Here is a 12,169-nt window from a genome sequence, read left to right as displayed (position 1 = left end):
CGATGCATCCACCATCTCATCCCCACTTGCGACTGTAGCTTAGCACTCGGATTCAATCTCCTTTGTGGCCAGGGCATTCTGGTGACTCTTGCCCTATCCGCATTTAGCTACAGGTCATCCATTGGCACCCACCGCCAATTGGCAACCTCAAACTGAATGTGGATGGTACATCTTAAGGGAACCTAGGGCCAGCAGGGGGAGGTGGTATCCTCCGAGATCATACAGGGAGTATTCTCTTTGCTTTCTCCTCTTTCTATGGCGTACAAACTAACACAATAGCCGAAGCTATGACGATACGTGATGGTTTACTCCTCTACGAGGAACAAAACCTTCATAATATCGTCGTAGAATCGGACTCACAGGTGTTAGTCGACATGCTTCATGTAGGTACATGCTCCCAATGGCGACTACATTGTGTGTGGCAAGACATCATGCGGTGCTGCCCTCGCATAACTAGCGTTTGCCATCAACTGCAAGAAGGCAACTAGACAGCAGATGCCCTCGCCAACCACGCGGTACACACACGACTCCCTTCCTCCCTTTTTCTTTCTTGACAGGTGCTCCCTCTGACCGCTAGGGGATGCTATCGCATCGAATGTCTCAGCTTTTCCAAATCTCCGCACGTGCATCACACTTTTGAAAGAGGCCCCTCAAGAGTGGCGGATCGCGTGGAGCACTCGAGGTGGGAGCGCTCACGCCTGATCCGATGATCAAACAGTGGGGTGAACTGCGCCCACCTCGGATGAGGTCCTTGCTACACACTTCATCGATGCACTTGTTAAAGGCGGGGACAGCTCCACTATCTCTCCACCGTCATCATGCAGGGGGCTCGTGTGAGGTGTCAACGCGAGCACTTCTCCAAGCACTTGCCAATTAGCACTTATGTATCATTTCCTTTCCTACACATGGGCGTGGACAAGTGGGATCCGAGTGTAATTGGGATATTTATACTGGCTCCACGCCTATACACATTGATAAACACTTCACTTTATAAATGAAATCCCCTTGGGTGGCGTTTAGGGCACGGCTGGATTAGTCTACGGGCACAACCGTAGGGTTGGCCTTGCCCGGCACCGTGTTTTTTGCCAATTGAAAAAAAAAACTATATTTTTAATGAGCATGCAGACTGGAAATGTAAGACATTCCATATGGGACTAACCACAAGACTAGCTACTCCAAAAGCCTTGAGTATGAAGACCAAACTAGCAATGAATATTTTCTCAACATTTCAGAGATGCAAGGAAATTTGATTTCTCTAGATATCAAAAGGATATGATTGAGGAGAAATGTAACCTAATTAGATATCTCCCCACCCCATATTCCATTTCAGAGATATAAATACCATAAATAAGTTATTTATCTTATGTATAAGCAGTATTTTTTATAAATGTAATACACCCCCAGCTCTTAGGTCACATATTATCCAAATGAACCAAAACCTTATTTAGTTATATTATCTAACTCAATTTATAAAAATCATAACCCATATTAAATATTAATAAAAACATTTAAAATAAGATAATTTAACCCTCAAGTACGATGGATTTTAATTAACCATTATGCTTGATTAAAATCATCAGCTACCAAAATGAGCTAAATGTTTCTTTGCCTTCAGTGATGAATCCATTAATGATGGATACATATGTGAAGACATTACACATTCATGATGTTAAGGGGCATAAATCTTTTATAAATACAATAATGACATATAAAATGTTAGATTATAGCTGTATTTGATTATGTATACATCCAAATGGGTGATGGATAAATAAATTCAATTGTTTAGATGTTGTGGACTTCCAAAAATGTGACAAAGTTGGAAATGCCAATAAAATCAACTAGCAGTTTCCAGATTTTACACAGCATCCCTGAAACTGACTTCTTAATTATGATCAACCATCGATGACATCTCAATGAATAGGTGAATCTGTTTACTCACACTTAATCTTAAAGTCACTTTTACCTTGATTATTTTGAAAAAACTTAAAGTTATAATGTGTTTTATAATCATATGGCTGGTTACGACAGGTTTTCTTAAGCATGGAGGAATAAAATTTTTGTTTATTTTTCTCGTAGTAAATGCAGTTGACACATCTTGGATCCACCAATGAAAAATATTGATGTTTTTAATGGAATAAATTATGTCGAATGAGTGTCACACTCTTGTTACATTGAAGCTTCCATGACATGAAATACTGCTTCATAGAGCCATTGATGTTGTAATAAAAAAATTTTACTTTTCCCTCACCCAGTCAAATGATGTGGAGCCATTTGAGTGACCCAAAAAGCAGGGGACCTATGGCGTTGGAAAACGGCCTCATAAGTATACTAAAATTTCAGAATTTTTGATGTTTTAGTGATTGGTCATCATTCAGTGCATGGAACACTTGGTGGCATGTGGTTGATGGCAGGGAAAAAAGGAAAAGGACTGTAGCCAATCACAATTCAGATTTTGATCCAGCTGGCAATGTGTGAAGGAGAGATATAGAAACATATAATGGTTGAGAGATTGAGTCATTTAAAAAAATATATATCCGGAGATTAATATTCCATGCCCACTTATCTAGTCATACGGAACCTCCAATATTTTTGTCATGTCTCCATTCATTGACTTATGTATCAGGTGGAGACCTTGTTTAACATGATAGGCATACAATGATGTAGATAGAGACATTTGAATATTTTTCTTGCAATGGAGGCGATTCGATGCTTCTTTGGACAAAATTATTTTTACTGAAACTCTTTCTAAAACGTAGTTTATTCTCTTCTCACATTTTTTTATTATCGTCACAGTACTAGATTACTAAAACTTAATATTTTACTTCAATTGCCTGCTTGTGTTAAATGTTCTACATAGTACTGGATTATGGATGGAACCATCTTCCTCTGCTCTGATGGGAAACACTATTTAATAGCAGGAAATGTGTACTAGGTCCATATCCTTCATTTTTCTTATGTTTGTGACAACTTCGCAAGGGAAAAAAGTTGAAAATAAAAAATCTAGGAGGTGAAGTATTGGGATCAAGTCTTTATCACCATTATAGACTCAATGTTTAAGTAATCTTAGACTGTATGTCCTTTCAAATAATTTGTGTGACCTATAGAAAAAATGGTCATGATTCTTTGAAAATTTTCTCTAATAGAAGATGAAAAAAATTACATCTCTGCAAGAAAAAAGAATGAGATGTGATATGGTTTTATAAGTCCACGAGGAATGTGGATGTTTGGCCCCTTAGAGTTCTTATAATTGTGCACATTTTCCTGTAAAAATACTATGTATACTACCTCTTTGTGCTATCATACTCATTGAGATGAGAAATTATTATCTTTGACGCAGATAATTGCCACTTTTGATAATTAATGGGGTGGTCAATACAATACCATAACCCTGTACAGTATTAATATTGTTCAGTTTATTAGAACAATGACTGTGAAATGTATTATGACAGAAATCAATGACCCTTTTATGAACACAGGTAAGGAAATCTAGAATATCAGAAAATGGTCAACACTAAATAACACAATAAGGGAAAATGGGAGGACATCATAAATACATATTATCAACTGGTGGGATCTCCATGGTCCATCAAATAGAACATTTTATAAATAATGTCATGGAAATCTGATGTAGAATAACTAAAGAAAGTATAGGGTTGAATAAGACAGAAAAATTCCAAGCAATTGTTACAAATATTAAATGAGGGCAAAAAAATGGTGAGCCAGCCCTTTCATTCATCAAAGGGAGTGATATATTACAATCACTATGGTAAGATAAATTTTCAAATCCAAAATGTCTAACATACAAATATGAGAAGAAGCAAGCATCTTAAAATAATAAAGTTGAGTACATCTAACAATGGTGGAAAAATAGAAATGGAAAACATCGGTTGGAATAATAGATATCAAAAGAGAGGAAAGTGTGAACCTCTTGGGGCCAGAATAACGAGATGGAGTGATGTATAGAGTTGGGTTGGCAAGCGGTAGCAAGACAGATGATGAAAATTTTGACAAGGCAAGACACAGATCCAAATTTTGGGGATGATAAACCAGAATTAGGGTTAAAATATGTCATTTTAAGGCCCTAATTTATGCAACAATATTTATAGAATTTTCCTTATTATAGGATAAGAGTCGAATCCATAAGGAGCAAGTAATGAGTGAATTTTTTTTGTTTATATATGTTATAGATTTTTAATTTTTTATGGAGAAAAATCAGTAAAATGAAGGTAAACTAGTTTAAAATATTTATAATAAATGAAATAATAGTTTTTTTTTTTTAATAGGCTCTACTAAATTGTTAATATTTTAACAATTTTATGACTTTAAAAAATAGATAATGTGGTCATTTCTCTCATTGTGACAATTACAGGCAGCTGCGCTTGATGGTGTGTAGAGTTGCAAGCAGCTTGGCATTGTGCTATTGCCTGCAAAATGGCGCAGCAATGGGTAGTGGATGAAAATCAGTGTCACTTTTCTTTAGTAGAAATTTTTGGCGTATTTTGATGTGTTGGAAAGCTTTTTGTCTATGTTGTTCACTGGTTTGTTTATATTGAGAAAGAGGCAAAAAAATCTACTTAGACATACCATATATCTTACAAAGGTTATTGTCAGTTCCCCCAAGGGCAAGTGGGGGGCTTTCTCCAAAAATCTTGATCAACCTTGCAATCTCTCTCTAACACTCTTGGAAATAAATAATAGATCTGATGCATTGAGTTACCAACAATAGTTTTTTTAAAATAAATCCATTTTGGCATACAATGAGATGCACAGAAGAGTCAAAAGGCAGTGGCCTAGAAATTGGATTTAATTACAGTGGTTTGGAAGGCTAAGGGACGAGTGACAAGGGGGTGATGATGTGGTGTGGGCGAGACAACACAGCCTGGAAGAGGTGACACAGCATGGTGGGCCAGTGTAGTGAAGTGTAGTGAAGTGTAGTGAGGCACGATGCGATCGGGGTGGCTCAATGGATGTTGAACAGTGTGGTGCAGGCATGTGGCGTGGAGCAGCATGATGGTGTGCATAGGAAAAGATGGTGTTTTGCAGTTTGGAAAACATGTAATGGGACAAAGAAGTGCATATAGTAAGGGCTCCCTCTTGGTAGTGGAAAGGGGGAGGAGGCTCTAGGGAAATTCTGAAGAAGAAAGTTCAATTATGATAAATCATGTATTGATCCATGAGAACAGTAGCCTATTTAGAATGACCTTGCGAGAGAAAATAAGTGAAAATTCAGAAAATTCAAAAATCAAATCCAAATAATAAATTAAAATTTGATTCTGAATCTATGGTTTGAAAATAATGCATGTCATGACCTGGATCATCTCCTTTAGAGATGGTGACATAACTTCAATAATTGGGCAATGCCATGTTGTGCCCTGCTACATACTGCTAGTTCAACGCACACATGGAATTATGTGCCTTTATTTACACTGTTTCTTCAGTTCATCCAAGGACAATTTATCATTTCTCATATAAACTTTATATAAAAACTAAATCACTTCTCAGCCCAATTTTCCTTCGGTCTATGCACAGATGTCCCATACGCGAATATGGAGTCCCTTTGGTGCTTTAATCAATGGAAAGAATATAATATCCTCTCCCTCCACTTGCTCCCAGCTGAAAGATGACAGGGGAAAAATCACAAAGAGCATATTTGAGAATACGACTGATTTATCTAAAACAAAATGAAGAGAAAACTTTCCAGTAGCTTATCAAAAAGTAATGAATAAATATAGAGATCTGTGTGATTCCCAACTCCTTCCCTAGGCACATCTTGTTTCCTCCTCCAAAGAACAATAGGTTAGGTTTTAACTCCAAGCTCTTATCCTATAAATCAAATAATGTATAAGGTAAAAAGATTGGTATGAGAATGTATGATTCATACATACATGGCTTTCAACATAATGAAGAGTTCACATACCTGCTGCCATCTCCATGGATTGAACTTGAGAGGATCTGGATACTGAAAGGGATTGTAATTGCTCTCCCTCATGTAAACAAGAATATTCCATCCTCTTGGAATGGTTAAACCCTCAATGCACAATTCCTCTGTCGTCTTTCTCATCACTACATTGGTGATTGCAGCTAGTCTCATGGTTTCAAAGATCACCTAGCATAATCATCAAGCCAGTTTTTGGCTGAGTCTCGGTATGACATCTCTTCAAGAAACAGAATGTAGGATTCAACATAACATTACCGCTCGAGTAAAGTTCATTGACTTGTAATCATTCCAATTGATTGTGTCATCCACTGATTTCCTATTCCTTATCTCGATATGCTCGTCCTGCAGTTAACCAACTCCATTAAGTTTAATAGTATGGGTTTCTTTGTATATGAGGTGGAGTTCAACAGGCTTTCTGACCCTGATTTCTTTAAGCACTCTTGGATGATCATGAAGGTATTTGAGCATCATCATGGCAACTTAGGACACATTATCATAGCTAGCAAACATAATGCCAATTATTTGATCAATGACTTGCTCTTCAGTGAGCTTCTTAGCCAACTTAAAATCATGGTTTAATAAAGAGCTGAGAAGATCTTTATTCTCATCAATGGGCAAGCATCTCCTTTCACGCACTAACTTCCGGAAAATGCTCACCATCTTCTTTCTTGCCTAAAAAAATATATAGAAATTATTCACGGGATACAGAAATAATATGTATGTATCGATGAATCAGAGAGATAATTTTTTGCTTGCTTGGACTTCTCGGTGATAGGTTGTTCCAGGAATGTTGATGGGGAGAGACAAGAAACCCAGGGCAAAATTAAAAAATTCCTCCTTCAAGATATTGACTGCATCTCCGCTCTCCATTCCAGTGATCAGCTTGAGTGACATAAAACAGACCATCTGAAGAACATCCCACATAACTGAATTTTGATGTTGAATCATGCATTATTGTTTAGAATAACTACTAGGAGAAAGCTAACCTCTTTCATCTTTTTCTGAATATCAATAGTTAAGCCACTCAAGTGGGTGAGATAAGACCTCATAAAGTTGTCTATCTTTGGGAGTAATTCCATTCTTACTGCATTGGGCCCAATAAGGTGGAGGAAGATTTCCCGCATGGACTTGTGTATAGGCCCATGGGCAGTTATTGTGTTCCAATCTCCAAGTAACTCAATGAATGACTTAGGATACCGGGGGACGATACTCTTTCCACCATTCATCAACATGAATCTGTTCAGCTCTGGGTCCATGGAAACAATGGTTGGGGAGCCAAACAAGTGTGATTTAAATACATTTCCATGCCTATAAAAGAATCACCATGGTTTAGGAAAAAAATAAAGATAAAGAATAACATTTAAAATTCCTTCCTTTGACTTGGTCATGATTAAAGAAGAAAGGAACAGGAGATGAGTCCACGAGTTAAGTAAGGACAGGTTAGAGAAAACTGGATGGTGCTAGAGAACAGCAAACACCATCCATCTAGGTAATAAATGGTGTGACAAAACATCAATGAGAGGTGATGTAACGGCAACAGAAGGTCTTGGATGGGTGATGTGATGGGATGTACATCATGGATGATGAAAGAGAGAGGGACTGAGAGAGAGAGGGAGGGAGAGAGGGACAGACCAAAAAAGCAGAGGGAGTCACACTGAGAGAGAGGGAGATAGAGAGAAAAAGAGAAATGAAGTTGAAAAAAGAGAGAGAGAGAGAGATAAAACAAGACTAATAGAGAGAAATAAGGAGACCCACAGAGAGAGAGACTGAGAGAGAGAGAGAGAGAGGGAGAGATAAATGGATTATGAGAGAGAGAGAGACCAAGAGAGGGAGAGGGAGAGATAAATGGATTATGAGAGAGAGACTCTTAGAGAGAACAGGAGCCGGAGAGAGAGAGAGGGGGGCTCTGATAGAGAAAGAGGGAGACGGATAGAGAGATGGAGTGTAAGAGAGAGTGAGAGTCCAAGAGAGAGAGGGAGTCTGAGAGAGAGAAAAGGAGACGGACAGAGAGCTGGATTCTAAGAGAGAGTTAGAGTCTAAGGGAGAGAGCGAGACCAAGAGAGAGAGAGGGGGAGTCTGAGAGAGAGGGAGATGCATAGAGAGATGGAGTATGAGAGAGAGCAAGAGTCTAAGAGAGAGAGGAGGGTGTTGGAAATGTCAAACCCCCCAGCCCTAAGTTTAAGGATTGTGGGGGTTGACTTGGTACATCCTAGAAAATAGGATGACTTGGCACATCCTTGAAAGTAGGATGACCTCGCACATCCTTGAAAATAGGATTGTGCCTGCTTTCTAAGACAGTGCCTAGTTTTTTAGGGGGCATTTAGGCCTTGTGTTGTGCCTATAAAAGGCCTCCCATTTCCCTTGTTTTCTTCATTCCAACATCCCTTGATGTATTCTTCTTTTCTCCCTTTGAGTTGAGTAGAGTTTCTTTAAAGTTCTTTTGAACTAGAAATCTCTTCCTCTTCCTCTCTCTCTCACTCTTGGAGTTGGTGCTCTCTTGACGGTGACAACGCGGGGGCATGATGAGGCTAACGACTACGCCTTGGTGTTTCTCCATCACCTTGGGATCATCCTCGACATCTTCTGCAGTTATTCATGTCCACGTACGCTTATGCGAGTGTGTGCGCCCAACAGAGGGAGACAGAAAGAGCGATGGAGTTGAGAGAGAGAGAGAGAGTCTGAGAGAGATAGGGAGACAGAAAGAGAAATGGATTGAGAGAGAGAGAGAGTTTGAGAGAGATAGGGAGACAAACACAGAGATGGAGTTTGAGAGAGAGAGATCAAGAAAGCCTGAGATAGAGATCGAGACGGAAAGAGAGATGGAGTCTGAGAGAGATAGAGAGAAAAACTGAGATAGAGAGGAAGACGGAAAGAGAGATGGAGTTAAGAGAGAGTCTGAGAGATGGACTCTAAGAGAGAGACATAAAGCCTAATATAGAAAGGGAGAAAGAGAGATATTGAGTATGAGTGAGAGAGAGGGAAACAGATAGAGAGATGGAATCTGAGAGAAAGAGAGGGAGACAGACAGAGAGATGGAATCTGAGGGGAGAGAGAATCACAAAGAGAGAGATTAACAGAGAGATGGAGTCTGAAAGAGAGAGATAAAGTCTAAGATAGGGATGAAGAGGAACAGAGAGATTATGAGCGAGAGAAAATAAGAGACAGGGGGAGACAGAGAGAGAGAGAAAGATTCTAAGAGAAAGGGGGAGCTTGCGAGAGAGAGAGAGAGTGCAAGAGAGACGGACAGAGAGATGGAATCTGAGAAAGAGAGTCTAAGGGAGAGAGGGAGATGGACAGACATATGGAGTTTGAGAGAATGAGAGTCAAAGATAGAGATGAAGAAAGGGTGATTTGAAAATGTTAAGATGAAACAATTGAAATATTTTCTTTCTGATATGTCCTTTTGTCTCGTGTGCCAGGGATGTCGTCAGTTGACACGATGAGGACAGGATGACAACTCAAATGAAGGGTGACAAAAATGTGACGAAAATATATAAAATCCTGGGATACGTGATGGGACAAGAGACGTAATGAACTCCACATCATGCTCTTGTCTATCACCACTCGTCATCCGTCATATCATGTTCAAACCATCACATCCCAGATGCACCATTCAGTATATGGTGCAAAGAGTGCAAGTAGAGGGTGGAATAAGAATAAGAAGAGGGTGGGAACCCAAGGAAGTGGGGCATCAGGACACTACCAAAGAACTTCCGTTGATTTAAGATGTGGGGAAAAATAGATACATAAATGCTTGGATAAAGAGATAAACACTGAGAGAAAGCAGACGAATAGGACTAAGCATTATAAATTTGATGGGAGCTTAAAGCAAAGAGAAAGGAGTGACAGAAATTACGTAACATCATACAATAAGAAGGAAACCCAATTAAGCAAGCTGTAAGAGCGATTACGCAACATCATAGGTGTGTCAAAATGGCAGACGCAGAAAAATAATTTGATATTGATAATACAGATAAATCTAAAGATAAATAGATCGATCAATACATACCCAAAACTAAATAAAGATAATTGATGTATATGGATACATCGAGAGACATATAGATAGATAGGTAGCTAGCTTAATGGATAGTTCGATATTCATATCAATAGCTAGAAAATAAATATAATTATATGCAGATTATGAGACACATATTGGTTGATATATAAATGAATAGAAATTTTGATAAATTAATATCTAGGTAGGCTGTTCGATAGAAAGATAACTATATCTATAAATGAAGTGTCATACCAATATGAGTGATTCATAGATTGAAAATTAGAAATACAATTGGTATACTGAAATATAGAGAAAGATATAAGTAGGTGAATGGATAGATTGAAAGATTACTAGACATATGGATAGATAAATTGTTCTCACATAAATAAAACTATTAATACATACATAGTTAGATGAATAATATTTATATCTTTATATCTTTTTTTACTTTTGCAGATAGATAGATAGAGAGAGTGGATAGATAACTATATCTTTATTATTTTTAAATATATATACCAATATAGTTTTTTTTACATAGATAAGCAGACAGTTTTTTATTTTCTAGATGCATAAAAAGATATATAGACATGCGGATAGATATATTAATATACATGTGGACATATTGATAGGTAGGCACATAAGTACATAATGGAAAAATGAGTGTGCGTCTAAAAGATTGATAGATTGGTAGATACACCTACAAATTCAGACATACATACATACAAACTTTATACAAACATTTATTCGTACCTAAAACACATAAATAGAAATATAATTGCCACCATTGTATCAATCTATCTATTTCTTTGAATTTATGTCTATGTATCTATATAAATAAGGAGATATATATAGATAGGAACTACTCGAGTGAATATAGAGATATGATTATCATTCAAGATATGAGATAACGACCACGGCACTGAAAGATGTTCGAAAGGCGTGTAAAAAAGGGAAATGATAGAGGGAGACCTCTCTCTCTGTTCTTCATGAGTGTTGGGCCGTTCATGAAGAATTCTCTTGTTTCCCCCAACAGGGGCCATCCCATGGATCCTGGCGGTAGACCTTTGTCTCGATACCGGAGATCATTCCACCTCCACAAGATACCAAAGAAGAAGAGGAATCCCAAGACCACCAAGAAGCCCACCATCTCAACGTCTTCCCCAATAGAAGCGACTTTTGTGAACTCCAATGACTGCCTTCTTAACAAATATTGCGATAGAGAGAGAACAAAGAACGATAGAGAGGTAAAAACAACGCGGACTCTTCGTACCCAGATCCAACTAAGAAGTTATTAAAATACTCTCGAGGTAAGGCTAGAACCACACAATACTCTCACGAAGCGAGGAAAGTAGATAGCGATGCAGTGGGCTCTTCTCCACGCGCGATCAAGGCGTTTCCATAGATCACTGGGGGAAATGTCAACGACAGAACTACAGTGAAACTAAACATTTTTAATCAGTTTATATGAATACTTGACACATATAAATGCATGCGTTCCAAATATTTTTTTTTACAAAATATATCATAATTGAACCCTCTGGTATATCAAAATTGTGGAAGAGTTTGGAGTTTTCCTTAACGTATACGCCATCGAACGGAGAGAAAGGGATAAAGAAAAACATAGACAACGATTGATTCTCTTTTTGGATTGGAAGTAGTCATCTTTTCTAGAACTTTTATCCGAGATCCCCTCCGGACCTGCATCGTGACACCCACAGGCCCCAAAACGAGACCAACGCCTAATCATGTTCTTAAGAGACTATACAAAGAGAAATAAGGACCCAGAGATTCTAGGGACCGACAGGGAGGTATAATGATCAGGATAGAGAGATGGAGAGAAAGAGCTTGTGCTATGAGAGAGAGAGAGAGAGAAAGAATGAGAGAGATATAGTGCTAATCTCATTCTCTCGCTTAGTCTCCCCGTTTGTGCCAATTCTCCTCGTTTGTGTTTCATTTTTCATTTCTGGGTGCAGAGAATCTAACAGACCAAAAAAACAACTAGACCAGAGAGTTTATTAAAGGATATTATTCTCCACAATCGTATGGTTTGTATTTATGGTCAAGTTAGTAGGTGTAAAATAGAAAGTTTATGTCCTTTAATCGTAGCCGTTATAATGTCTTATAACGGCTATGTTTAGATAATACAGGCCGTCTTTGCTTTTCCTATTTAGATTGAATTCTGGCCATTTATATTTCATCCTGACTATCTTTGAACCTAGATTGAATCATGGCAG

General features: G+C 38.1%; 1 pseudogene across 1 annotated transcript; it reads right to left on the bottom strand.

Annotated features, from left to right (window-relative positions):
• Positions 1–5,619: 5,619 nt before the first annotated feature.
• LOC144702204 (cytochrome P450 85A1-like) lies at positions 5,620–11,323 on the bottom strand (annotated as a pseudogene). The gene is made up of 7 exons (XR_013581207.1): positions 10,905–11,323; positions 6,925–7,184; positions 6,695–6,844; positions 6,359–6,610; positions 6,194–6,280; positions 5,918–6,106; positions 5,620–5,823 (listed from the first exon to the last, which is right to left on the bottom strand). The product of XR_013581207.1 is annotated as a cytochrome P450 85A1-like (transcript).
• Positions 11,324–12,169: the final 846 nt, after the last annotated feature.

Source organism: Wolffia australiana, chromosome 4, assembly GCF_029677425.1.
Source record: "Wolffia australiana isolate 7733 chromosome 4, ASM2967742v1".
NCBI lineage: Eukaryota > Viridiplantae > Streptophyta > Magnoliopsida > Alismatales > Araceae > Wolffia > Wolffia australiana.
This window is presented reverse-complemented; position numbering and strand designations above follow the sequence as displayed.